The sequence below is a fragment of the Canis lupus genome, chromosome 27 (assembly GCF_011100685.1).
Source record: "Canis lupus familiaris isolate Mischka breed German Shepherd chromosome 27, alternate assembly UU_Cfam_GSD_1.0, whole genome shotgun sequence".
Classification (NCBI taxonomy): domain Eukaryota; kingdom Metazoa; phylum Chordata; class Mammalia; order Carnivora; family Canidae; genus Canis; species Canis lupus.
The window spans coordinates 4,395,782-4,420,712 of NC_049248.1; the positions used below are offsets into that span (position 1 = coordinate 4,395,782).

General features: G+C 48.8%; 1 protein-coding gene across 14 annotated transcripts in view; it reads left to right on the forward strand.

The window, feature by feature from the left end:
- The window catches only part of TSPAN9 (tetraspanin 9), a 199,706-nt gene that overhangs the window by 79,243 nt on the left and 95,532 nt on the right, over positions 1–24,931 (forward strand). The gene's annotated exons all lie outside the window — the stretch shown is intronic.

Consider the following 24,931-nt stretch of genomic DNA (forward strand, 5'->3'; position numbering starts at 1 on the left):
TGGATGTTTGGGCATAAGAGGAAAGAGGGCATTTCCAGCTTTTTGGATCCTTTAATATGACTGCTTTCAGGCCAGAGGAGGACCATTTTCTTTCCCCTCAGCACTTTTTCAACAGAGCTAATAGGTCCCCTGGGTAGATTTAAGGAAGTTAGTAAGGCAAGTTATGGTTATATCAGGCTCTGGGCTGTATGTCCCGCTTCTCTCCCAGTCCACAAAGAACCCTGTTCCTCACCATGAAAGCTGAAGCAGATACTGAGAAGCAGGTACGGAGGCACCAGTCAGCCTGTGGGCTAGAGTACCTGTGGGAAGGCAGTGGGGGACACAGGGCCCAGGCCTTCTCTTTCCAGCCTCTGTTGATAGTATGGGAATGGGGGAGCTGTAACTGGTAGACCTCTCCAGTAGGGCCCAGCTCTCTTGTCCCGGCTCATTCCTGTCCTCTTCTGGGGTCCCTGGCTGCAGTCAGCACAGACCTCCGTGCTTGTTTGTTCTGTTCACTTCTACACACAGCAACTGCCTGGCACTAAAAAGTTGTTGACTAAATGGGCTGAATTTAGTCAACAACTAAATGGGATGAAAGAATGCTTTTCTACCAGGTGCTCAATCTGTTCCTTTTCCCCTCACTTGCCTCTGGCCAACTTCCAAAGTCTGTCAACCAGTCCAGGTCCAGCTTATATATTGTTTCCAAAAAACTTAGCTACCACTTCTTGCCCCCCTGTCTTTTGCATCTTCTCCTTATTTATGTTTCCACCTCTGTTTTGCCACGTTCCACACTCTGTGCTCTGCTAAAATCTTTTAAGAATCAAAACACGGACCATTGGATAGGGCCCAGGCTTTCTGGTCCTGTATTTCGTGGCGTTCCTTCTCCTTGGCTCTCCACCACACCTAGCATGATGCTGTACAGACATTTGTTGCTTAGCAAAGTGGGCTTGATTACAGTGCCTAGGTCACTGATCATTGATGCTAGGTCTCCATCCCCCAGGAAGGTGTTGTGCCTACAGCTTTATGTTACCCAGAGGATTTTCCTGGGTTTCACATCCTGGAGTAGGAAGGATCTGCGAGGAACAGATACGAGTGTGTGGCCTTCCCTAGCCATTGTGTACAATTCCCATCTCTGGGTGTAGAGAGTGTCGATGGGGCCCCACATTACAGAGGTATTAGACTTGACTCCTGGCAGGAAGAATTGGAGCAGATAACACATCAGTGGTAATCCCTTACTCTGCCCTGAAGGATACAGAAAATCTCTGGTGTGAGTTGCAGCCTGTGGATATTGGAGACTCACCTGCTATGATTGAAGTGGCAGCTGGATTTCTCCCTTCAGTTGATTCAGGCAGCTCCTCTCTCCATATGGCCTCACCTCTTCACACTGTTCCTCTCCCCACGGTAGTTCCTGGCTGGAAGAATGTCAAGCTACAGAGGGCCTCTGGGGGAGACCAGCTGGCAAGGAGGCTCAGGCTTGGTGGCTGCCGAGTCCCTAATGAGAGGCAAGGGGAAGGAGGAAATGACAGTGACCCTCCATCCTTATATGGAGGGGCTTTCTGTTTCCTAACACACTTTCCTATAGATTTTCACTCATGAACCTTACAGCAATCCTGAGAGATATTCAGACCTCTATGTTCAGATACAGGGTCTGTGGGGCAGAAAGGAAGGTGACTCATTCCTGAAGTTAGCAGCAGGGTAGGAGGCATGTTCATTGTCTGTGAGATGTGGCAACAGTTAGGAAGCCATACCCCCTGTCTTGCACACAGTAGGCATCTGACCCATGTTTAAGACATGAATAGTGGGCACACAGTAAAAAGAGTTGGTTTGATACAAAAGCAGAATTCTCTGGATTTTAATCCTACCTCAGACTCGTCTCCTTCACTCTTTGATTCAGTTTCTTGTCTTCTCCATGGGGGACAGTCAGTATCCCTGGCCCTTGCATAGATCTCAGCCTCTAGAACGACACTCAAGAGTTTCTGGAAAAGGAGGTGCAGAGTGTTCATCAGTGCAGGGAATCAGTGTGGCGTAGTGGCAGGCTGGCAAATGCTTCATGCAAAACCCTCTTCCTTGGCTCAAGGTGGATGTCGCTAATTGATCACAGCAGTCTTTCTTCTGCATCTGACTCAATCCTCAGCATGGCACGACATGTCACCACCACCAAAGGGCCAAAGTGGCATTTGGATGTCAAGTAGGCTTTATTTTGGGTCTAGTTAAAAGAGCATTAGGCTGAGGGTCAGAAGACCTAGCTTTGAACCCTGTCCTCTTCATCCTGCTTTGGGAAACTGGGATAATCCTGGACATATTGGAGCCTTGAACTTATGGTTTCTCAGGTCCTTTAGAGCTCTGCAATTCTAGGATTCTGTGCTTCAGGGGTTGGGAGGGAGAGAATCCTGGTTGTGTAGCCTGGCCACAGAGGGGTAGGATTAACCTTCAGGGTCAGCAAGCTTTCAGAGCTCAGGAAATGCCTCCCTGTGATCCCTATTTGGTCCAGAGACAGGTGGTGGAGCCTGGAGGAGGGGAAGTGCGCTCATAGCCCTGAGGCTGGGGGAAGGGAGGCCTAGCTCAGCTGCCCTTTTTTCTGATGGAATAAAGTCCTGAGTCCTCCGTATGTTTAGATATTTAGTGAGGAAGCTGGGTCCTGTGAGTTAACTCTCTCAAATCAAGTACATGACCACTGATCCCATCGCATACTCTCCGTTGGTGGGGGAAAAGAGCTGTCAGTGGGGAGTTAGCTGGGAATCAGGTTCACTCATTCACTTTTCAGTAAACTTTGATGAGATGCCTACTTTTGTGCAGATCCTGCTCAAGGCCTCCAGGAAATGACCTCCTTAATGTGACTGTTCCTCCATACTTTCTTATTTGGTGGGGGAGTCCAGATATTTAGAGTGTTAATGAACCAGTTCCTTTGCCAACCCGTTGAAGCAGGGTGAGGGCCGTAGGGCATTTCCCCCCATCATATAGTCAGAGATACTGAGCCAGAAGAGAGTTGCCAGCCGGGCTGTGATTGTGCAGGCAGTCGGGGAGGGAGGCGCCCCTGGTTGTAAGCCCTCAAGGCTGCAGGCGAGCCTTGGTCTATCTGTTTGTGTATTTTTGAGGCGCCTGTGAGATTAGCCACTGAGCAGAGGTTTTATTTATGATGGCGCCTAGAATTCCCATCCCATTGCCATCATTGGTGTTGCCAGGCTCCCGGGGGTGTCTTAAGTCTCCCAAGTAATCTGTGTGTCGGTTATGTTTGGGGACAGCCACATGCGAAGCATGGCCCTCAAAGAGTGGGATCAGCACAGGGCTCACACCGGGCTCGGCTTTTCCCAGGTGTGGGGCCGAAAATTCACAGGGCTGGGAGTGGAGGTGGCCGGGGCTTGGGGATTATAGATGTCTGGGTCTATGTCACCATCAGAATGCTCTTATTCGGTGACTTGTAATGTAGCAGATGCAGTAATGTGGCATTCATGACTCCTCTTGATTGAAAAGGTTGAAATAATGATTTAACATGGGCAAGACACAGGACTTTAATAATCTTCAAGTAGTATTAAGTAGAATAAGCCAAATGCATATTGTAATTTTTTTTATTAAATTCCATTTAGTGGACATCTATATTTTAATTTGTAATGCGCTTAGTCCTTGAAAGCTGTCACACTGCCTTCTTTAAACAAATGTTCTGTTTTTTTATTTTTCACTAATTTGGGAGATTTCTTATTACTGATTAATGAGGTTTTACTAAGAATAGGATCAAAGCATCAGACTATCTAGAGCTGGAAGGTTCCTTAGAGATTATCTCATATTCTTCATTTTAGAGATGAAAAATGACTAGGGTATTACACACACACAGATGATCAATGGTTCCTTTTACATGAACAGCTTTGTCCCTTAATATGTAAGGGCTGCAGGGTGAATAAAAGAGACAGAAATGGAAACTTTTTCTAGCCTTTGGTTGAGGGGCAACATACATATGTAGAAACGTAGTGCCCGTTGAACTCTTACAAAGTGCACACATTGGTGGTACCAGGACACAGATTAAGAAATAGAACATTACCAGCACCCAGGAGTCACCCTCCTGCCCCCTTTCCAGTCACTACCCTCAGTCAAGGGTAGCCACTGTCCTGACACCGAATAACATAGCTTTGTTTTTAAACTTCAAATCAGTAAAATCATACAGTGTGTGCTCTTCTGTGTCTGGCTTCTTTCCCTGCCCCCCCCCCCTTTTTTTTTGTCCTGAGATTCATTTATGTAGCTGGAGGTGGCTATAGTTCATTCATTTGCATTGTTGCATGGTATGCTCCATGGGACTGACTGTGCCATCATTGATGTAGCTGTTCTATTGCTGATGGACACTTTGGCAGCTTGCAGACTTTGTTTTTTGTTTTTTGTTTTTTTAAAGACTTTATTCATTCATAGGAGAGAGAGAGAGAAAGAGAGAGAGATTGAGGTGCAGAGACATAGGCAGAGGGAAAGGCAGGTTCCCCGTGGGGATCCTGATGCGGGATTTGATCCCAGGACCTCAGAATCATGCCCTGAGCTGAAGGCAGATGCTCAACTGCTGAGCCACCGAGGTGCCCCAAGACTGGTGATTTTTAACCAAAGTATGTTTGATTAAAAATATTTGGTTATTCACTTCTGTAAATATGCTGGTATACCTTTTTCATTAAAACTTGTTCTTCTAGGTCTATATAAAGGGTGGATATGGAATATGGGAATGGTGCACTTGCATAGGTAGTGTCAGTTTTCCAAGGGGGTTGTCCCAATCTGGAGTCCTGACAGCAGTGTATGAGAGGGTTCCTGATGGCCATGTTTATCCAAGGACTTGGTATTTTCTGTTGTTGTTGTTTAAACCATTCTGGTAGACATGTGGTAGTATCTGAGAATGGCTTCTATTCAACTTTGCTGGCGACCAGTGAAGTCGAGCAATAGGAATGAACTTGGAGCACACACTGGAACTTTTAGCTCTTCCATCAAGGAAGTTCCTCTAGGCCAGCCAATGAGGACACAGAGAGACTGAGGCATATTTCAGGGATGATAAGTAAATCTATAACTGCAGTCCAGTTCTGGTCGGCTTAGAATAGGAAGAGCTGCAAGCCCCTTGAGGTTAGGGTTGTACTGTGTGCTTCTGCACCTGCCTTCCCCTTTGCTGGTTGGAATAGTGCCAGGCACACGGTGCACAGGAAGACAAGTGCTGAGATAGGCCTAAGCTGCAGCTGGAGGGCATGATGGTGACAGCTAGGGTGGCTATGGGGGCATAGAGCCCATGATGGGCTGGATTTGGGGCATGCACAAGCCCCTCAAATGTGACTCTAAGTCCAGGAAGCTGCTGCCTAAGTGCTGTGAGCATGGCTGCCCTGGGTGTTCTCTGTAAGTTTGTGATGGAGGGACTGGGAGCTGCTGGGGGACAGATGAAGCTGCTGACCTGGGATTACAGGGACCAAGGCTGACTGCCTCTCCTCCAGGGGCCTTGGCTGCCATCCCTTGGGGGGCGGGTGGGGATACCTTCTACTTGGCCTCCCTGTCTGGGGCAGTGTCCTCACTTGTACTCTCCATCCCCTTGGAACCATACCACTGGCTCCTTTGGGGCCTCTGGGCTTAATTCTGTTGGGTCAGGTTATGGGCATGTACTTGTGGAAAGACTGAAGTTAGCAGAGGCTGTAGGCCTTTGTAGGTGAAAGCACAGCCTAGGGTGATTCCTCCTGTCTGGTCCCAGGGAGCCCCAGGGAGCAGGGGGAAGAGCAGCCCTAGGAGGCTGCTGTCATGTCACATGTAATGCACCAAAAAGTGTTATGTGGGCCTGGGAGAGCTCACAGCACCATTTAGCTCAGTTCCCTGCAAGGCGGGGGTGGGACGGGTGGGGGGTGGTGGTGGCATTGAGCATCCTCGACAAAGAACCACTCACTCTTTATCATTAAGAAATCTCCTCTATGCTGTACTGACTCCTTCCAGATGCTTCAAACCTATTTAGTTGATAAGGTCTTCATAAAATCTTCCCTCTGGCCTTTTTCTTTATGCCTCCTTCAATTTAAAGCCAAGAGCCAGTATATATGCATTCCCAGTATGCACGTGCCAGGTGCTTCAGGGGCTGGAAGAACAAGCCCTGGGTTCTGCCTCAAGTTCCCCAGCATTCAGCACAGAGAACAGAAGTCATGTACACCAGTCATGAACCCGGGACAGGGTACAAGAGCATATGAGAAGCAGAAGCAGGCGACGGGGTACACTTATACCGTCCCTTTCCCTACCCCGACCCATTCCCCTCCCTCTCTCTTGCCCCTTTCTGTCTGAGAGGCCATCATTACTTACTCACGAAGGGCTCCATCCAATCTCTTTACCAGTGGTTGTCTCAAGAAGGAGTTATAGGGATTGAGGAAGAGTGGGGCCTGGGCGGGGAGGAGCTGGTCAATCTCCATTCTCTTCCCAGGTCAGGTCCTGGCCCTCTAAGGTGGCTCCCCATCCCTCCTTCCCTCTTGTCTCCATCAGCAAGACTCTTGCTGAGCAATGAGTGAGTAAGATGTGGTCCGTTACTGGACCCGCCTCTTCTCCTAGCTGGTGCTGGTGTGTGGATGGATGAGCTCAGGTCTGGATGCCACTCAAGAGGCAGGTAGTGGAGAAATGTAAGGTGGTGATCTCAAGTGGCATTAAATGGAGCGAGGAACACGAAGTGTGTGCATGCTTATCTGCTTGTCATCTCTCTCTTCTTTCCAGAGCCCCTGGCAGCAGTCTGCCTGGATGGGACTGTCTGTGGATGCAATCGAGAGCTCCATTTTCACATGCTCTTGAGTTTCTTCTGACCATTCCAGCTTTTGGACAGGGGTGTTAAGAGAGGGTAAAGGCCCTCCATACGCGGGATGCTCTGCCCTTCCTTGTGGTGAGCAGAAGGTGCTCACTCTGTTTCGGGTGGTCAAGGATAGCTTGGCTTCAGGCTGGAGGAGGATATGATTGACTCTGGCACTCGCAGGGAGGAGATGTGGGAGGAGACTGCTCTAGGAAGTTGAGCCACAGAGTTCCTGTGTTCTGGTGGAAAGACCTTTGGCCTGGATATGAGCAGCTCTGATTTCTGGTTCAGCTATCAGTGAGTTTGGTGTCCTGGGAGGAGTTCTATCCCCCGTGTCTCAGTTTCCCCATATGTCAAGTAGCAGTAGGTATACCTGCTCTCCCTGCTGCCAAGGGCAGTGATAAGGACCATGCGAGTTAACAATGCGATAGCCTGGGGAAAGTGAAAAGTGCTGCTCACAAGTAATATGATACCATTATTAAATATAAATACTGTAAACACTCAGAGCCAGAGGTGTCAGGGATGTGAGTGATTACAGCTGTAGATTCAAGGGTAGGGGTCGTGCACGTAGAGCCTGACCTTTGTGAGGCCCTTGCAACTCCGTTAGCTCTTTGGAGGAAGAAGAGGCATCGCGCTATCTTGGAGGGCTTGGTAAAGGAGGTGGTTTTTAAATGTTATTTGAAGGAGAGAAGAAGCCTGTGGCAAGGATCCTGGTGGGCAGGTGGCTTCCTTTTGGCCAGAAGTAATAGGGTCTAGAAAGGTGCCAGTCCTGGAGAAGGGGAAGGTGAAGGATGCAGGGGAGCCTTGAGATGTGCTCCGTGCCCTGAATTAGACTAAGCCATCCCCTTAAGACTGATTATGGGGTTCTTTCTTTCCTTGTTTTTGGGAGGCAGTGTGGCAATGGAAGGGCTCTGGTTTAGGAGTCAAATGTCTTGGAGAAGGGGCCAGGTGTCCTGAATCTCCTCCCTATCATCTTCTAGCATCTGTGACCTTGAGCAAGTTCCTTTAGTTCTCCAGGTCCTTCATCTGGGAATCATGATAACCGTCTCACAGGGTTGCTGTGAGGACTGAGTGAAGCGAAAAAGCAACTTGGAAATAGAAGTGCTCAAAAAAATGTCACTTAAATCTGAATTTCTCCACTATCCATCTCATTTATGGTGTTTACTGGAAACATTCGAGAACCTTTTGCTATATCCACATTGGTCCATGCCAGAGTGTAGTGTTTGTCTTCCTTTCTGTGGAGACAGACTTTACAGTTTTTCCAGTTTCATCCCGGCAACTGGTATTCTCGTGTCATTCCTAACCGTGTCCTCTTTGCGTCCAGATATTGGATAGCATGGAGTTTGTATTGAATGTCCATTTTTGGGGAAAGATCCAAATTTGTAAGCAGCTTTTATGAAAAAGCTTCTAGAAGCAGAGATCTTTCCCTCTCTGTCATGAAAATTATACTTCTGGAAGCAAAATGTAAATGGCAGGTCTGTGTAGCAGCAGGAAGAGATCACTGAGCAGGGCTCTGCTGCCGGGTGCGACTGGCCCTGGGCAGGTCGGCTGGCTCCTCCCAGCCTCAGACTGCCTCAACTAGAGAATAGGATGGACTTATAGGTCAGACCTCCCAGTGAGCCACATAGGAGTGTTGGGGTGATGACATGGACCCCGGAATAGAGTAGCAGGACTGTATGGCAGTGGCACCTGCTTGGAGAGCTGCCAGGTCACCATCCCATTGTTACCTGTTGGGTAAGGACACCGAGTCATACTCTCTCAAGTCTGTTCTGTTTCTAAAGTTCTTTGAGTCATCGAATCATGGGATTATATCTCTACTTGGATGGATAACAGACATCCTAATGTATCTAAAAGTGCACTTTTGGTCTCCTCTACCCCCTGACCCCATGTCCTTTATGGAACAACAGGATCCATTCTGTTATTCCTAGTTCCACTGCCACAGCCTTGGTCCAGGGCTCGATCCATCATCTCTTGCTTGGATTATTATACTATTCCCTGCCCGTGTCCTCTAGCTTAAGGCTGAGACCTTCCCTGGCCATCCTGCTCAAAATAGCTGTCCTTCCCCCATGCCCTGGATTCCTGGTATCCCCATCCATCTTTATTTTCTACATAGCATATATGTATATGTATATGTATATGTATATGTATATGTATATGTATACACACACACACACACATATATATTTTACTTCTTTCTTATTTCTTTATTGTAGCTCCCTTGTCCTCAAATCAGAATGTAAGCCCTAAGAAGGGATTTGTTTTCTCTTCTGGTTTTATATACCACCTGAGAGCTAGCAACTAGATCACACAACTAATCTGTGGATCTTTAGAAATTGCTATTAATCTGGGAATTACTGTCTGCCCTCTTGTCAAGCTTTTCTTGATGGCTGATCCCTCAGCCCGGGAACTCCCAGTGGCCCCTGCTGTCCCTCCCTCCCCACACCAGAATCCTGTCCTCCCTGCATTGTTAGTGATTCAGTCCTGTGTGTCCTCTGAGCAGATTGGGCAGGTAAGGTTGAGAGCCGGGTTTTATACTTCTAACCAACCCCTTTTCCCCAGCACAGACCTAAGATGTAACAGAAGGTGCTCAATAAATTCATTATTCATTCATTTGCTGGCAAATGTTTTAATGAAATACTGATGATGGATGATTAAAATTCAACCCTAGAAATGATCTGCATCTCTGGAAGTCATGTTGTGCAGTCCCAAACAAGGGGGTACTGACCAGATTGTGGTTTGTGCTTGTAGGTAGGATGTGGAAGGGCGTGCATGGTGCAGTCTCCAGGGTGCATCTCTGGGAATGTGGCAGCCGGGGGACAGGTGCTCCTTGCATCTGCTTCGAGAATGGCCCCAGTCCCCAGAGGATGAGGATGGCACCTATTTCTTTAAATTTCCATAGAGGATTGAAGCTGCTCCTTGAGATTTTAAAATACGCTGTATGGTCCCGATGGTGTCAGGTAGCTAGTTTATGGGTCCCGTCCTGGTTGTGATAACTCAGGCTAGGCTGGATAATAAACGAAAGTGGGACAGAGCTGCAGGATAAATATTGCTACAGGGCATCTCGTGCGGCACAAATCACGGGGAAAATATCTCCCAGGCTTTTCATTTCTCCTCTTCCTCCCTGGCCCTCTGGCAGCAGCTGGCAAAGCGGGATCCATCTATCATAGTGTCCCCGCCCCCAGCCCCAGCACTGCTTTCTGTGCACTGAGGGAGGGAGGGATGCAGATTGGTCCTTGGATGCGGTGCTGCTCTGCAGCCAGGGTGGCATTGGGGAGCCAGCAGGGACTGCGTCAGGTCTCCTGTCTGTGGCCACTGTCTGTTTCAGGCAATGGACCACTCTAGCTTCGCAATCCTGTTTATCTCAAAGTGAGAGAATTTCATAATTGGTTGGTCTCTGGAGGTGAGCATTGAGTCACCCAGAGAATTTAAAAGCAGCTTCCTGAGTCCCACGGTAATGCAAGAATCAGCACCATGGGAGTCTAGTTTTGAGTGTTTTCCATGGACCTTCCCCTGCCCGTGGGGGCTCCTGGTGCCCACGCCTGGTTGGAGCCACTGGCCACATGACCCTGTTTGTGTCCAGAGGGAGGGGGTGAGATGAGTGACCAGTTAGGTGGTGAGAGGGACTGGTTCATGTGACCCACTCTGGCACTAGATCCATCAGCACTGTCACTTAGTAAGGCTTTCTCCAGCTTTAGAATTGTGCTTGCTTTGTAATCAACGGCAACCTGCAAGTATTGATTGAGCCCCTGGGGAATACGGAGCTGTCTAAGGCATGTAGGCACAAAAAGTAACTAACTGCATGAGGCAGGTGAGTCTATTAAATGAAGAGGGTGGTCTCGGCAAAGCACCTGACCATCCACCCCAGCCCTCCCCTTCCTGAAATGTAGGAGTCATTCTCAGCTTTTTCTCTTGGACTCCACATCCAACTTCCCCACCTTGATTCTGCCTCTGGGCCCCACTTTCCCAGTTTAGGTGCTCTAAGTGTCTTACCTGAATGTTATAATAGCTCCCTCGTTGGCCTCCTCCAGCCTGACTTCTGCCGTGTACGGGCAGAGTGGCTGTGCCTATTGACCTGGTTACCTGTGCCTGGTGTATGGACGACGATGCTCATTTTTCTCAGGTAGATTAACTTCACTGGCACCCTCTGGTCCTGGGGGAAGACCCAGACTCTTGTGTGGCCTTCCAGGTCCCTTGCATGGGGCCCAGCCCTGCTTCTGTAGCCCTCACAAGTGGCATGCACCAGGTCCACTGCCCTTCTGGCACTTCTTGATTTTGCCAAGTACTTCCAGTCTCTGGGGCACACCTGTGCCATTTTCTCTCCCTGGGATGGGGACGCCCTTCTCCTTTATATCTGGCAGACAGACTCCTGCTCATCCAGTAGACCCAGCTCAGTGCCCCCATCCAGTGGAAGCAGTCACCTCCATATCTGTGCCCATTGGTATTATACCACTTGTCACATTCTTGTGCTGTTTAATGAATTTGTTTTCTCTGAAAGTTATTGTTTGTTTTATATATCTCTCCCTCCGTCTCCCTACTTCTTAAATTTTAAGCTTCTTGGGATCCCTGGGTGGCGCAGCGGTTTGGCGCCTGCCTTTGGCCCAGGGCGCGGTCCTGGAGACCTGGGATCGAATCCCACGTCGGGCTCCCGGTGCATGGAGCCTGCTTCTCCCTCTGCCTGTGTCTCTGCCTCTCTCTCTCTCTCACTGTGTGCCTATCATAAATAAATAAAAGTTTAAAAAAAAATTTTAAGCTTGAGAACAGAGACCGACTATGTCTTAAATTGACCCCTTCTGCCAATGTTTGTTGAATGAATATAGTGGAAAAGACACTGATCACGCAGTCAAGAAATGTGGGTTTTCCTATCAGTTCTGTTATTGCCTTGCTAGATGACCATAGATGAATTAATTCTTTCCTCTGGAAGCTCATTTCTTCCTCAATTGTGAAGAGTGTTTGCATGTATGCATGACTCTAAATGACTTCCAGGCCACTTTCCAGTTCTGACATTCCCAGATTCTGGGTGTTAGAAGAGGGAGAGAGGTCGATGTGCCCATCTTCACCAGCATGTATGCCTTGCCATGCCTGCGGCCCTCCTCTGGGTGTCTAGTTATGGGCCCAGCACCTGGTTGGTTTATCTGTGGTTCTAACCGACATGGCTGGGACCTCAGGAGCCTCCTGATTTGGTGATGTAAGTAAGAGGGCTGCCTGGTTCTTCAGCCTCTCCTTTCCCGCCTCATCTTTTCTTCCTTCCTTTTGGAAGAGATGGCCAACGAACACTCATAAGGCTCTTGTCACCAGCTTTGTGCCCTGCATGGTATGGAGTGTTGGGATGAGCCTCTGACTTCTCGAGTGTTCTGTGGACACGAACCCTGTTAAGTGAAGGCTGTCATGTGGGATGTGTTGCATCTCGCTGAGCTGTGAGGCTGGGGAGCAGGATAGTCCCTCAGAACTGAAACCCAAACTGGGAGAGAGAAGCCCCAGAGGGTGGCACAGGAGAATCCGTCTTCCTGGGCCTTGATCCTAAAAGCATCTGCTGTCCAGGCTCACGGAGGTAGGCGGGGAGACAGCCCAAGAAGGAATGGAAAGGACGGCATCCAAGTAGGGGTGTCCCTGTGAGCCGCAGCGTGACTGCCTTGGAGGTGGTATGAAACAGGGAGCTGACAGAGGCTGGGAAGGTCAGCATCCTGGACTGGGAAAGCCAGGCTGCTTGAGCTTCCTGTGTCTCTGGGCTCATTTCCCTTAGTGCTTCATAGACTCACTCCGAGAGGCCCAGCCTGTCTGGCAGTGCTCATGGAAGCCAGGAAAGCCCCGTTCCAGCTGGTCAGCAGGCCTTCCAATGTGAAAGCCCCTGGGGAGGGGGTACAGTCTCCTTGGCTTTCCTGGAGACTGTTTCTAGGCCTCAGTTTCTCTCTCTGTCTCACTCTGCTCCACCTCCGAGGCTGGGTTGGGACCGGCACTGCACATTGCAGTCAGAGTTGCTTTATAAATAGAAAGATACTTAACACCGACCATGGAACCAAGCAGTGAGGGTGGCTCTGGGCAGTGGTGTTTTAAAAATGAGCATTGATTTCTGGGAATCTACATGCTGCATATTAAACAGACCCACACTGGCTCCCCGGGCTCTGCTCTGCCCTGCACCCTGCTCTTATTCCCTCTCAGGAACACTCACTGCCTGTCCTGCTCCTCAGAGGGCCCACAGAGCCACACACTAGGGATCTGTCTCCCTTCACCTCTGGGGGCATTCTCTGCCTGCATCTGTCCATTGCGCATTCATTCATTTTCACCTCTTATGAGGCAGGCACTGGGCCAGGTTCTGGGATTCAAAGATGACCAGGAATCCCCTCCTGGTCCCTCTCTCCTCCCCATTCTTAGCATCGAGACTCACAGAGCAGTGTGCAGGGCAGGCATCTTAACACAGGGGCTTCAGAGAACGCTGAAGAGAATGTCTAGTTTTGCCTGTAGTAGGGAGGGAAGAGGCTTCATAGAGAAAACAGCGTGGCCAAGAGGGGGAAGTACATTCCACACAGGGAACAGAATGCGTGAAGGCACAAGTGGCTGACATACAGCAGGCATCTCATCACTGGTACTGAGTTTCGTGTACGCCAGTGGGTTGTGATGTCCATGTAATACACCTGTTTCCTCCTCCGAGCCTCCCATGCTAGTAGAGGATCCTCGGTGCCTTTGGTTGATTACCATAGCTTGTCTCTTGGTCCAATCACTGAAAAACTTAGTTAAAGATAAACCAAAGAGTTGAATAATCTCACCACCACTAATACTTCCTTCCTTTTCCTTTGGGAACTTGCACTGCATTCTGGGACCTAGTCACAGGGGAGAAAGCGTCAGGCCAGTGTTAGAGAAAATCCAAGGAAAACTCACAGCAGGTGTTCCGTCTCTACATCATTCCCTCCTCCCTGCTCTATCCCCCCAACTGCCACTTGGCCGAGGACCATGCATCTTTTAGGCCCCACTGAATTCCATCCAGTCTTTTCGAAAGGATCCACCGGAGCTTTTCTTCAGACACTCCATAAAAACTGGAGCCATTGACAATGTTTCCGCAGTGGAATGAAACAAGCAGGATTGAGTATATACATATATACACACACAAATAAATTACACTTGTATTTGTATATGTACATTACAAGTGTATGTCTTATCCCATTACAAATAAATTATATGTATAACCCGATAGTGTAAACAATGATACGTTGGCCATTTTAATTTGTATTTCCATGACTTCTAGTGTTCCTAAGTCTTTTTGACAATTTGGAAGCAAAGCAGCAACATCCCTCTTCATGGAAGTTGTTGGCACAGAGTCCACAGCCCCGGTTGGAGATGCAGCCCAGGAGGGTGGGCTGGGTGCCACCTGGGGTCCTTTGAGCTCTGCCTGGGGAAGGGGTCTTGCCTGCAGATTGGAAGCTGCTCATGGGCCTAGAGCAAGTCTGGCAGTTTGCTTGACTTCCAGTGGGCGGCATGTGCTGTGAGGGGTGTGGGACATGGCCCTCTCGTTTATTGCTGTGGGCCAGGCTGTGTGCTTCAGCCTCTCACTGTTACAGACTTCTTTCTCCTCTTTTTCTTTCTTTTCTTTTCTTCCTTCCTTTCTTTCTTTCTTTCTTTCTTTCTTTCTTTCTTTCTTTCTTTCTTTCTTTTTTTTTTTTTACCTTTCCCTGCTTCTTCACCTCCTTTTTCTCATCCCTCCTTACCATATTGGCGTGATATTTTATTGGCTTATTTTTCTCCATTTGCATTTCTGTCTTCAGTGCACATCTTGCCCCATAGGGATCAAGAGGCTCTGGATCCTAAGTGCTTCACCCAGTGCCTGACACTCATGCTCTCAATAAACATGAGCAGTCTTCTTCCTTTCCCTGAAAGTTTAGTTGTAGTTTTCACAAAAAAAAAAAAAAAAAAAAAAATTCAGGCAGAGGGTAGTGTAGAAACAGTTACCCTCAGAAAGCAGTGTATCCGGGCCAAGGGTACAGGTGGGCCTCTGGGGGCTTGCATCTGCTCTTTTTTTTTTTTTTTTAAAGATTTTATTTATTTATTCATGAGAGACCCAGAGAGAGAGGCAGAGACACAGGCAGAGGGGGAAGCAGGCTCCCTGCAGACAGCCCGACGTGGGACTCGATCTTGGGTCTCCAGGATCACACCCCTGGCTGAAGGCGGCGCTAAACTGCTGGGCCACCAGGGCTGCCCTCGCATCTGCTCTTGACTGCCAAGGCTTGAGAACGGGTAAAGCCCGTGGGAAGGGGCAGGTGAGCTTTCTGGGCAAGTCTATGTATCCGCCACAGAGGGTCTGACGGACAGTGGTGGAGACCACTGTCCAGGACCCTATGGCTCCTGCTGTCCCCCGTTGTTCCCGTCACACATGGGATCTGGTTGTTTGTCCTCTGATGTGGTTTCTCCTGGGAGGCTGGAGGAATGAGAGTTATTCGGTGGCTTTTCATGAAGAGGAATGTGTGATTTGAACAATGCTGGGCCCAGGATGCCCTGGATTCCTCAGTCCACACTGGCATTAGACAGGAACTATCAGGAGCTGGAAATAGGCCGTGGGGCTCCAGAGGGAGGGCTGATTGTTTGTGGCAACCCCATGGTCACCATCTTGCCTCATCCTGGAACCATGGATGCCGCAGACAGGAAGGCACCTCCCAAAGTCATCTAGGAAGGAAGGGACCATGCTGCTTCCATGCTGGATGCATTACACACCCGACACTTGGCTGCTCGGACGCCAGGTGGGGCAGGGTTCAGCCTGCCCAGGGTGGTAGCTGACACCTGCTTTGGTCACCTGCCCCTGTCCTTAACAGTTCTCTTGGGAAGGCTTCCCTTTGGATTTTGAGTCCATTCCTCTCATTCTGCCCCAAATGAAGCGAGACAGAGGCCATCATCCTTTGCAGAGAGCCTTTAAATGGAGATGGGGGAGGGTATGATATTTTTTTTTGTTTTGGAGAACCAGTGGGAGGTGGTGTCTACTTTCGACACATGAGGCAAGACAGCTGAGCAGAATTTGTAATGGATAAAATATTGGCTCAATTCAGAATTGGTTTTCTCTAGTTTAATGGGGTAGGAAGGTATATAGTTCTGTGCTGAGCTAACTTCATGCATTTTTTAAACCAACTTTGCTTCAGCAATCAAGAGAGGAATACATGAATAAAGAGTCCATATAATATGTTGTCCATCTGAGATTTTGCTTCTCTCTGAGGTGGGCACTGTTCTCCTAATTTTGTAGGCAAGTACCCTGCACCCACATTTCTAGCCAGAGCTCTGCCCAGTGGATGACTCAGGGATACATTTTCACAATGCCAAGACTTTCTGTATCTTCTCATGGTACATGTAACATTTTGGCATTTTTAAGTCCATTTCCATCTCAGAGGGCAAATCAAGTATATTTCCTGCAACTGGGTAAACCTACCTGACCACGTGCGGCACCTGCAGGAAGTAGCCAGCTCTAAACTCATGCCTAAAGAGTCCCTTTTCTCATGGGCAGTCACTCCATGTCCTGAGACCCTCGTGGGCTGGACATGTCACCTCTGAAGATCCAAGGCCACCCTTCTCAGACTTCGTGACTCAGTATGTGTGTGTGTGAGCGTGCACATGTGCATGCTACATCTGAAAAGATGCTTCATGAAATTACCATGTGAGATACATGCTGGTGTTTTCTATTTAATTTTTAAAAATATTCTTCCTGACCCATTAAACTGATTTTGTAACCCACTAATGAGTAGTGGGCCTGCAGTTGGGAAAATGCTAATCTGGGAGTTGCTATAGATTAAAGCAAATGGAAACAATTAGCAAGTTAATTCATCTAGGTCATGGTCACACTACTATTATAGCTCAGATTCTTTATTTCTTGCAATTGGGTTTCTCTTTTATTGTCATTGATGCTCTCAAAGCAGGCACCTGTCCAGGAAGCCTGGATTTCACGCACCTCTTTTTTTTTTTTTTTTTTTTTAATGATAGTCACAGAGAGAGAGAGAGAGGCAGAGACATAGGCAGAGGGAGAAGCAGGCTCCATGCACCGGGAGCCCGATGTGGGATTCGATCCCGGGTCTCCAGGACCGCGCCCTGGGCCAAAGGCAGGCGCTAAACCGCTGCGCCACCCAGGGATCCCATCACGCACCTCTTAACAAGGACCCCTGTCAGTATGTTAACATCATCTTTCTAAAATAAATTTGATCTTACGACACAGGTTTTTACTTAATGGGTTATTTTTCGTAATAAAAGTATAAACAGAGCCCTGATTTACGAAACTGCTAATTTACTCAACAGTTTTTTTTGAATGTTTCTAAGGTTGAGTAAATTAGCAAATCCATAAATGGGAGCTGCAGATTGAGAGGTGTCACCTTCCTGCCCTCAAGGAGCTCACCCCTCAAAGAGGGTGACAGACTTGCTCAGGAAATGCGTTCTGAGAAGCACCACAGTAGAGGTACTGACAAAGGCTCAATCCCAAAGACTGTCTCAAGGGAGCCAGGAGGGCAGGAACCAGACCAGGAAGAGACAAGGGTTGAGTGGTGTCTCGTGGGACCCGCAGGAGTTCAAGTGGCAGGCCTGCCAGGTGGTGGCAAAAGAAATTTGGACTACAATCAACAAGGTTTTTAAGAAGTTGGAGCAACATAATGTCAGTTTATTTTAGAGTTGTGTTTATGAGGGCAAATGTAAAAGGTGTTCAGGAAATGAAAGCACCGGGAAGGAGCAACCAGGTGGGAGGTTTGGTAACAGTCTTTTTTTGGTTTTGTGAGAAGCAGGTAGTTGAACTTGGCCAAGGGAATGACATGAGGATGGAAAGAGGGCTGGCTTTTGGGACATGGGCACTTACTTGAAACTTCGGGCAAAGAGGTAAAGTAGCAGAAGCCTCAGGACAGGGCTTCTGGAGAAAGAGCATGTTCTTTTCCTAGCTTGGCTGTATATTCCTGGTCTGTGTGGTCCAGGATGAATCACCTAAGCTGTCTCCTCTGTCAGGTGGGGAAAGCAATGTTTATCTTGCAGGGTTGTTATGAGGATTGAGGAAAATAACTGTTGATGTCTTGGCACAAGGTAAGCCCTCCGAATTTTATAGCTTTACTGTCAGTGATCAGGGCTGAGAGGAAGGCTCCAGGATCTCAGTTTTGCCATAGAATTAACATGTATCCTTGGGCAAGTTACTTCATTAGTCTGGGATTTTTTTCATTTAGATATGGCAGGCATGGAGCTCCATGATCTCTAACATCCATTCTGGCATGAAAATTCTGTTATCTTCCGAATGTTGAGAGAAATAACTTACCAATACATTGGTTGATAGAATTGGGACTTTAAATCACAAGTGTGCTCTAACAATGGAGAGAAACCAATGAGATGAAAGGCAGCGTACATGTTACAGTACGCTGTACCTAGATTTATAAAACTGCAGGAATATTGAAGGGGGAGCTCTGCCTTTAATGCTGGACGTGACACCCTGGACAGGCCCTGGTGCTGCTTAGGGCTTTATGTTCGTGGTAGTCTGACGCACAGTATGAAGGGAGTTCAGTGCTAGGCTGCATGGATGGAAACAGAGCATCCAGATCAAGAACCATCACAGCTTGTTGCCCTTTGCAATTTTCAGATTCCATGGAGTTTGGTGTTCAGCCCATTCACTGACTACTCTGTCACTGATCATTTCTATGCACCTGCTAAGTGCTGGGTGCTGAGGTGGGTGCTGGAGGTACTGTATTATTGATCAGATGTGGTAGTTGAGGGCACCACATCTTAGGGAGGGCATTGGTAGACCAGGAATGTCCAGGAGGAGAGTAGGCAGGGCCACAAAGGATCTGTAGGTTGCTGCATGAGTAACAGTGGAAAGAAGTGGAGATGTTTTGCTTGGGGGAAGAGAAGGCTCAGGGGCAAAGCTTGGGAAAAGCTGGCACCTGGCTGAGGAATTAGGCCTTTGCTTTACTGTTCCAGAGGAAAGAACTAATTCTATTAGCCAGAATAATGATGATGATGATAATTAAAAGAAGTATTATCTACTATTTATTAAGTGTAGGGTGTGCCACTGAATCAGCTCCTGTGCATAGATCATCGACTGCATGTTGTTAGGCATTTATTGTACTCATAATTCAGATCAGGAAACTGAGGTGCAGGGCAGTTAAGTAACTTGTTAAGGGGAAGAGCTGGGATTTGATACTGATGTGGCTGATTTCACGGCCCATGTCTCCCCAAGCCCCATCCTCGTCTCTAAGATGGAAAGCAGAGGCAGGTGAGTGGTGCTTTATGGCAGTTAGAGCTGTGAGATAATGCCGGAGCAGTGTCCAAGCTGAGTTAGCTGGCTGCCTTGCAGGGTCTTCCTCGGGGGGGGGGCTTCTGCTGAGGGACGGAGGCTGGACATAAGCCAGTAGCTCTTCCTGGGCTCATTGGCTCCCAGGACAGCCCTGGAGGGAGGGAGGCACCATGCCTGTTTTGCAGATGGGAAAACCACAGCTCACAGGGGTTGAGTGGCTTGCCTAAAGTCACATGGTCCCTAAAAGACAGATCTGGGACTCAAACCTGGGTCTCATGATCCCATTCCATGTGCCCTTCCTACTGCCCCACTCTGCCTGCCGGCCCTTTACAGCAGTCATACCTTCTGTGATTCGCATTGGTCTTTTGCCTAGATCCATTCCACCTGCTCCTCCCTCCTGCTTTGCTGTATCTGACAGGTTACCTGTGACGGCCCTTGGGTCCCAGAACTCAAAACTGGCCTCAAACTGAGGCCTCAAAACTGAGCTCAAAAATAGCCAGTATCTAAGCTGATTGCAAGGTGGTACACAGTCTGTGTGCATGCATGTGCTCACATGTGTGTCTTGGAAGACCATGAGGGGGGTTTGAAGTCTGGAGGGCTGTGTGTGATATGGCATGGGCTGGTGGGGGAAGGCTGGAGGATCCCGGGGGGGCAAGTGGTCTCTCTCCTGCCCCTTATTAGCCTTTCCCTGGGGTGCTCCTATCTCTTTCTAGAAGGCAGGTTGGGAGGGAGCAGATTAGGGAAGTTCATTACTCAATTAATTCACCTAGATCAGACAGGCTTTCTGCTTGGGAGATGCTCTGTTGATGGAATGAGGAAATTGCAAAATTTGCCAGTCCTGGCTACTGATAGAGGGTGTCAGGAGGTGGGGAAGCTGTTGGTACGCCCTACCAGGTTCCCTTGAGCTTATGTGAATGAACCCTCTCTTTCTCACCCTGTGATTCTCTCCCCCCAGCCCCACAGTCCCCTTTTATGGGGAAGCACTTGGTACTGTGAGAAGAGTTGGCTGGGCTAGATTTTCAGGCTGCATTCATTCACTCATCAAGTGCTTACTGAGTCACTGGCACATGGTTGGATGCTAAGGGGACACAGCAGGAATTGACTCGTGCTCTGCTCTCTTGCAGCCGACAGTGTGTGAATCAGGGAGGCCATGTGATCTGGGGTGGGGAGAGTGGGAGGGCAGGTGTGTGTTGGGGTCATGAGGAGGGGGAGGTCTGTAACTGGACCATCAACTTGAGGAGCCTCCAGGCCAAGGGAGGGGATGCTACTTGACGCCTAGAATTGGGGCAGGCTGGTGGAGAGCTGAGCCAGGCCATGTAGCCCTCCCTAAGGCTGGGATAGCCACACAGGAGTAGAGTCCAGGACAGATGATGGAGAGGGCTGACGTAGGGCACACTGGGTATGTACTTTTTCAGCTTTGCTGGGGTGAGGGCATATCTGAAAGTGAACAAAGGCCCTATGCTGTATCTTTGATGACACATGCAGGAGGGAAAGAAAAGCAGCCCTGGAGTGACCCTATCCTACCATTCTGTTCTTCCTCCCCCTGTCCCCTCCACCCCCCACCGTGTCCCTCTTCATTAGGCAGGTCTGTGAGTATGGGCTTGGGCTGACAGAGTGATTTTGGCAGTTCTGTCCCTGCTGGAGAGGGAAGCTTTTGGCCGGGATTGTCTTCCCAGCTGGTGTGACTTCAGATTACTGACAGAAATGTTTCAGGGTGACTTTGGTGATTATGTGCAGATGTCTCTTCAGGAGATGAACCAAAGGGAGCCATGGGGCCTTGCACCCAGACAGCCTCCAGGCCTGGAGGATTTGCTGGAGGTAGTCGGACTGTGTCATTGCTTGAGTAGTGAAAGGAAGGGCTGGCAGGGACCCTTGAAATTCAGCATGCCTTAGAATCCCTTGAGGGTTTGATTAACGGAGGGAGCTCATCATGGTCCTGTCTCCAGCAATCCTGACTCTATTAGACCAGACTGGGCTCAGGAATTTGCCTTTGGTAGCAGAATGCCCAAGGTCTTGGAAGTAGGTGGCCTGGGTACCACACTAAGAGAAATGTGTTTTGGGGGGAACTCGGTACTTGAAAGGGGCACCGGACCAGGGCTGTGAACACCTGGTCGTGGCCCCTCAGTGATGGGCTGGGTGCAAGTGTCACCTCGGACACAGTGATGTGTGTGGCAGTTAGTTGAACTCCCCAGGACTTCCGTGAGGGTGCAATCCTTACTTAGGTGAAATCCTTTTGAACAGCATACACTTTTCTGTAGGTGCAAGCTGTTGTCATCGCTTTTACAGTTATAATAAAAATGTTCCAAAGAGTCTGTCTTGGTTGATTGAAGCCAAGGAAGGGCAGGGGAGGAGAGAAGTGAATCAGGCAATCTCTGAAGACCCGTAGCTTCTGGGATCTTCTTCCAATGAGAAAATTCAAGGAATTGCCCTCTTTCTCCCCCTAGTCCAGGTGGTGAATCTTTTTTTTTTTTTTTTTTTTTTTTACCACACAGGCAGCTGCTTCAGTCTCGAGATAGATAGGTAGCAAGAAGAGAGGCCCCAGAGCTCCCTAATTACAGCACCTTCCAGATCGCCTTTCCCTTCTCTTTGGTGCTGATGTTGCTTAAACCGAGCAATTAGAGCTGTGGGATGTTGCTGCGAGCTCCGGGCACCCATATTGCCCGGGGTGGTTTTGCTGATGTCTTGTGGCGTGAGGTTGGGGTGGGGATAGCCTGCACCCAGAGATCCCGTTCTGTGTGTCGCTTCTCAAGCCAGCTCCTGGTTGCTGGATGTCCTATGGGAGGGGGTGGGCTAGAGCAGGGCCTCCCTGTGGCACAGCTTCAGGGGACCTGTTTCCCAGAGAAGCAGGATAACTCTCCCCCTGCAGGTGGGTGGTGACAGCCCTCCCTGGAAGGGCCAGCCCCGAGGCATCCCTGTTTTGTTACTAAACTCTTCTGGATCCTTGCTCCCATGGTCTTTATTCTCATTTTTGGTGCCTAATGAGATCAGTAGAAGTATACATAATGAAAAAAGATAATGATAACAGTAATCAAGACGAGCTTGTCCCCTGACCAGATGTGGTTTCAGAATACCTGCAGAAGCAGTTGTTTGATAAACAAGCATTTGTTGAGCCTGGCTGTGTGTCTGGCCACGTGCAGAATGACTGAGGGTGGGAGCTGGTGTCAGGGAGAGGGGTGGAGAGGGACCCAGTAGATAAGCCATGCTCAGATAGCACAATGCTGACTCCCTCCATTCAGCCTGCATTTTTGGTGAGTGCTTGCATTGTCGGGGCCTGGGAGATGGGTACCATGCTAGCTCCAGCCTCGGAATTTCTGAGGTTGTCCAGGTGAGGCTAAGAGTCATTTTACTATGGAAACTCAGAGGGTCACATTCAGAAATGGAATCTGGGTGCACCTAACACAGCTCTTGACTCACTTTCCCCACAGCTGGTGGATTTGAGGGTGTGGCCTGGGAGTTTCCGGTCCCTCCAAGGAAGGTCCGGTGTTATGCGGGGTGGTGGACACTCCCTTTCCAAGCTCCTCAGGTCAGCACTCTTAGTGAGTTAGCTTCTTCTACCTCCAACCCGGGCCTCTGGCCCGCTGTGGCTACGTGCTATAGCTGGGACCGTGGAGCTTAAAATAGCAGGATGAGCTGGCTGCTTTGCATGTGGGGAGCCCGCCTGAGGCGCCTGAGGCATGATGGGGCAGCTGCCTGGAGTTGGGGCTCCATTGGCTCTAGCCACTGGGATGGGGAGTATTCTTTGGCGGTTTCTTCTAGGCTTGGGGCTGGGAGTACAGAACTTTGGTGGGTTGGGAACTCAGGTTTGAGTGGTGCAGAGGAGAAGCAAAGAGCTTGTCTTTCCAAAGATCTTTTAAAGGAATGCCTTGAACCTGACTGCAGAGACTCCTTCTGCATTGCCCAGAGGCCTTCGGCTTGGTGTCCTGTCTAGCCCTAGCTCTGGCCCTTGGTGCTGCCCAGGGTTAGCCATGTAGGGTCCCATTCCAGCCTAAGTAAAGGGAGAAAATGAGGCGCAGAGATGGGATCGAGGTGCTGCTGTATCAGGTCACGGTGGCAGAGTCAGCATGAGGACACAGGCATCTGGAGCACAGACAGGTGGGTGCTAACCACTGGACTCCCTCACTCCCCTGTTGCCTCCTCTAGGAAAGCCAAGATGGCACAGAGGACTGGGCAGGAGCATCCTCCAGGCATTCATTTGTCCAGCAAATGCTTGCTGAGTACTTGCCAGGCGGGGGAGCTCTGTTCTTTGGTGGAAAGATAGTAAGGAGTGAAACAGACCAAATCCCCGCTCACGCTCACGGAGCTTGGAGCTTCGGAGCTTCCTTCTGGTGGGGCAGAGAGATTGTAAACAATCAGTTAAGAGAAAGGTAGAGACATACCTTGTTTTATTGTGCTGTGCTCTGTTGCACTTTACAGATACTGCATTTTGTTTTTGCAAATTGTACTCAGCTTCGTGACAACCCTGCTTCGGGCAAGTCTATTGGTGCCATTTTTCCAACAGCATTTGCTCACTTCGGTCTCTGTATCACATTTTAGTAATTCTCGCCTTATTTCAACCTTTCCATTATTGTTACATTTGTTATGGTGATCTGTGATCAGCAATTACAGCTGGCTGAAGGCTTAGATGATGGTACTTTTTAGCAAAAAAATATTTTAAAATTAAGGTACATACTTTTTTTTAGATGTAATGCTCTTGCATACTTAATAGACTATAGTAATTTAAATGTAACTTCTATATGCTCTGAGAAACCCAAAATTCATTTGACTTGCTTTATTGCAATATTTGCATTATTGTGATATTTAATTTGTTGTGATAATTGCTTTATTAGAGTGGTCTGGAACTGAACTTGCAATATCTCCAAGGTATGCTTGTAAATTATATTATATGTTGGGAATAAGTGCTGTGGAAAAAGCTGGACAGGGTAAGAGAGTTACATGTGCTGGGGGAAGTGCAGTTTTAAGTGGGGTGGTCAGGGAAAGCCTCATAGAGAAGGTGGCATTTACTTGAAGGTGTAAAGGAGACAAGAGAATTGGCCATGCAGAGATCTAGAGGAAGAATGTTCCAGTCTTGAGAACAGCCAGCATAAAGGCTCTCCTGGAAGAAATAGCAAGATGGACAGTGTGGATGTGGTGGAGAGAGTGAGTGGGGTGTGTGTGTGAATTTTGTCTTACTCTGAGAGAGATGGGAAGGCTTTGAGCAGAGTAGTAATCTGACCTGACCTACATGATAAGGTCACTGTAGTACAGGAGCTACTTCCCTTGTCTTTCTCTGGTTATTAGGCCACCTGTGGGGCACCCAGGAGACCAGACAGAGGGCATCTGGGACCCCTCTCCTCTGCCCTCATTCAGCGAGCATATCAGTTCAGCACGCCTCTCATCTTTTCTTTTCTTTTTTTTTTTTAAGATTTATTTATTTATGATAGACATGGAGAGAGAGAGAGAGAGAGAGAGAGAGAGAGAGAGAGAGACAGAGAGAGAGAAGCAGAGACACAGGAGGAGGGAGAATCAGGATCCATGCTGGGAGCCTGATGTGGGACTCGATCCTGGGACTCCAGCATCGCGCCCTGGGCCAAAGGCAGGCGCTAAACCGCTGCGCCACCCAGGGATCCCCGCCTCTCATCTTTTCTAAGAAGCCTTCCCAGATAGGCCAGGCCTCCCTGGCTATGTCTTCTGAGCCCTCAGTTCATACCACCAGTTCTGGCATGTGCATGTGCACTTCTGTCGCTTGCTGCCCTGTCCTTTTGTTACTCTTCCCCTATATGGACCATTAGCTCCTAAGGGCTAATGCTCCTCAGTAACACCCACAGTGACAAGCCCAGGATGGGCACGGTGTGGAACTCAGGAAATCTTCAGTGATTAGAAACTGCTAGAGTGTCCTTTGTGTTTACGTCGAGCTCCTGTGAAACACATTGGAGGGTTCCAGTGTGTGTATGGATGGCAGCTTCTGTCCACCTGATAAAGTAGTTTCCCAGACAGTGTCT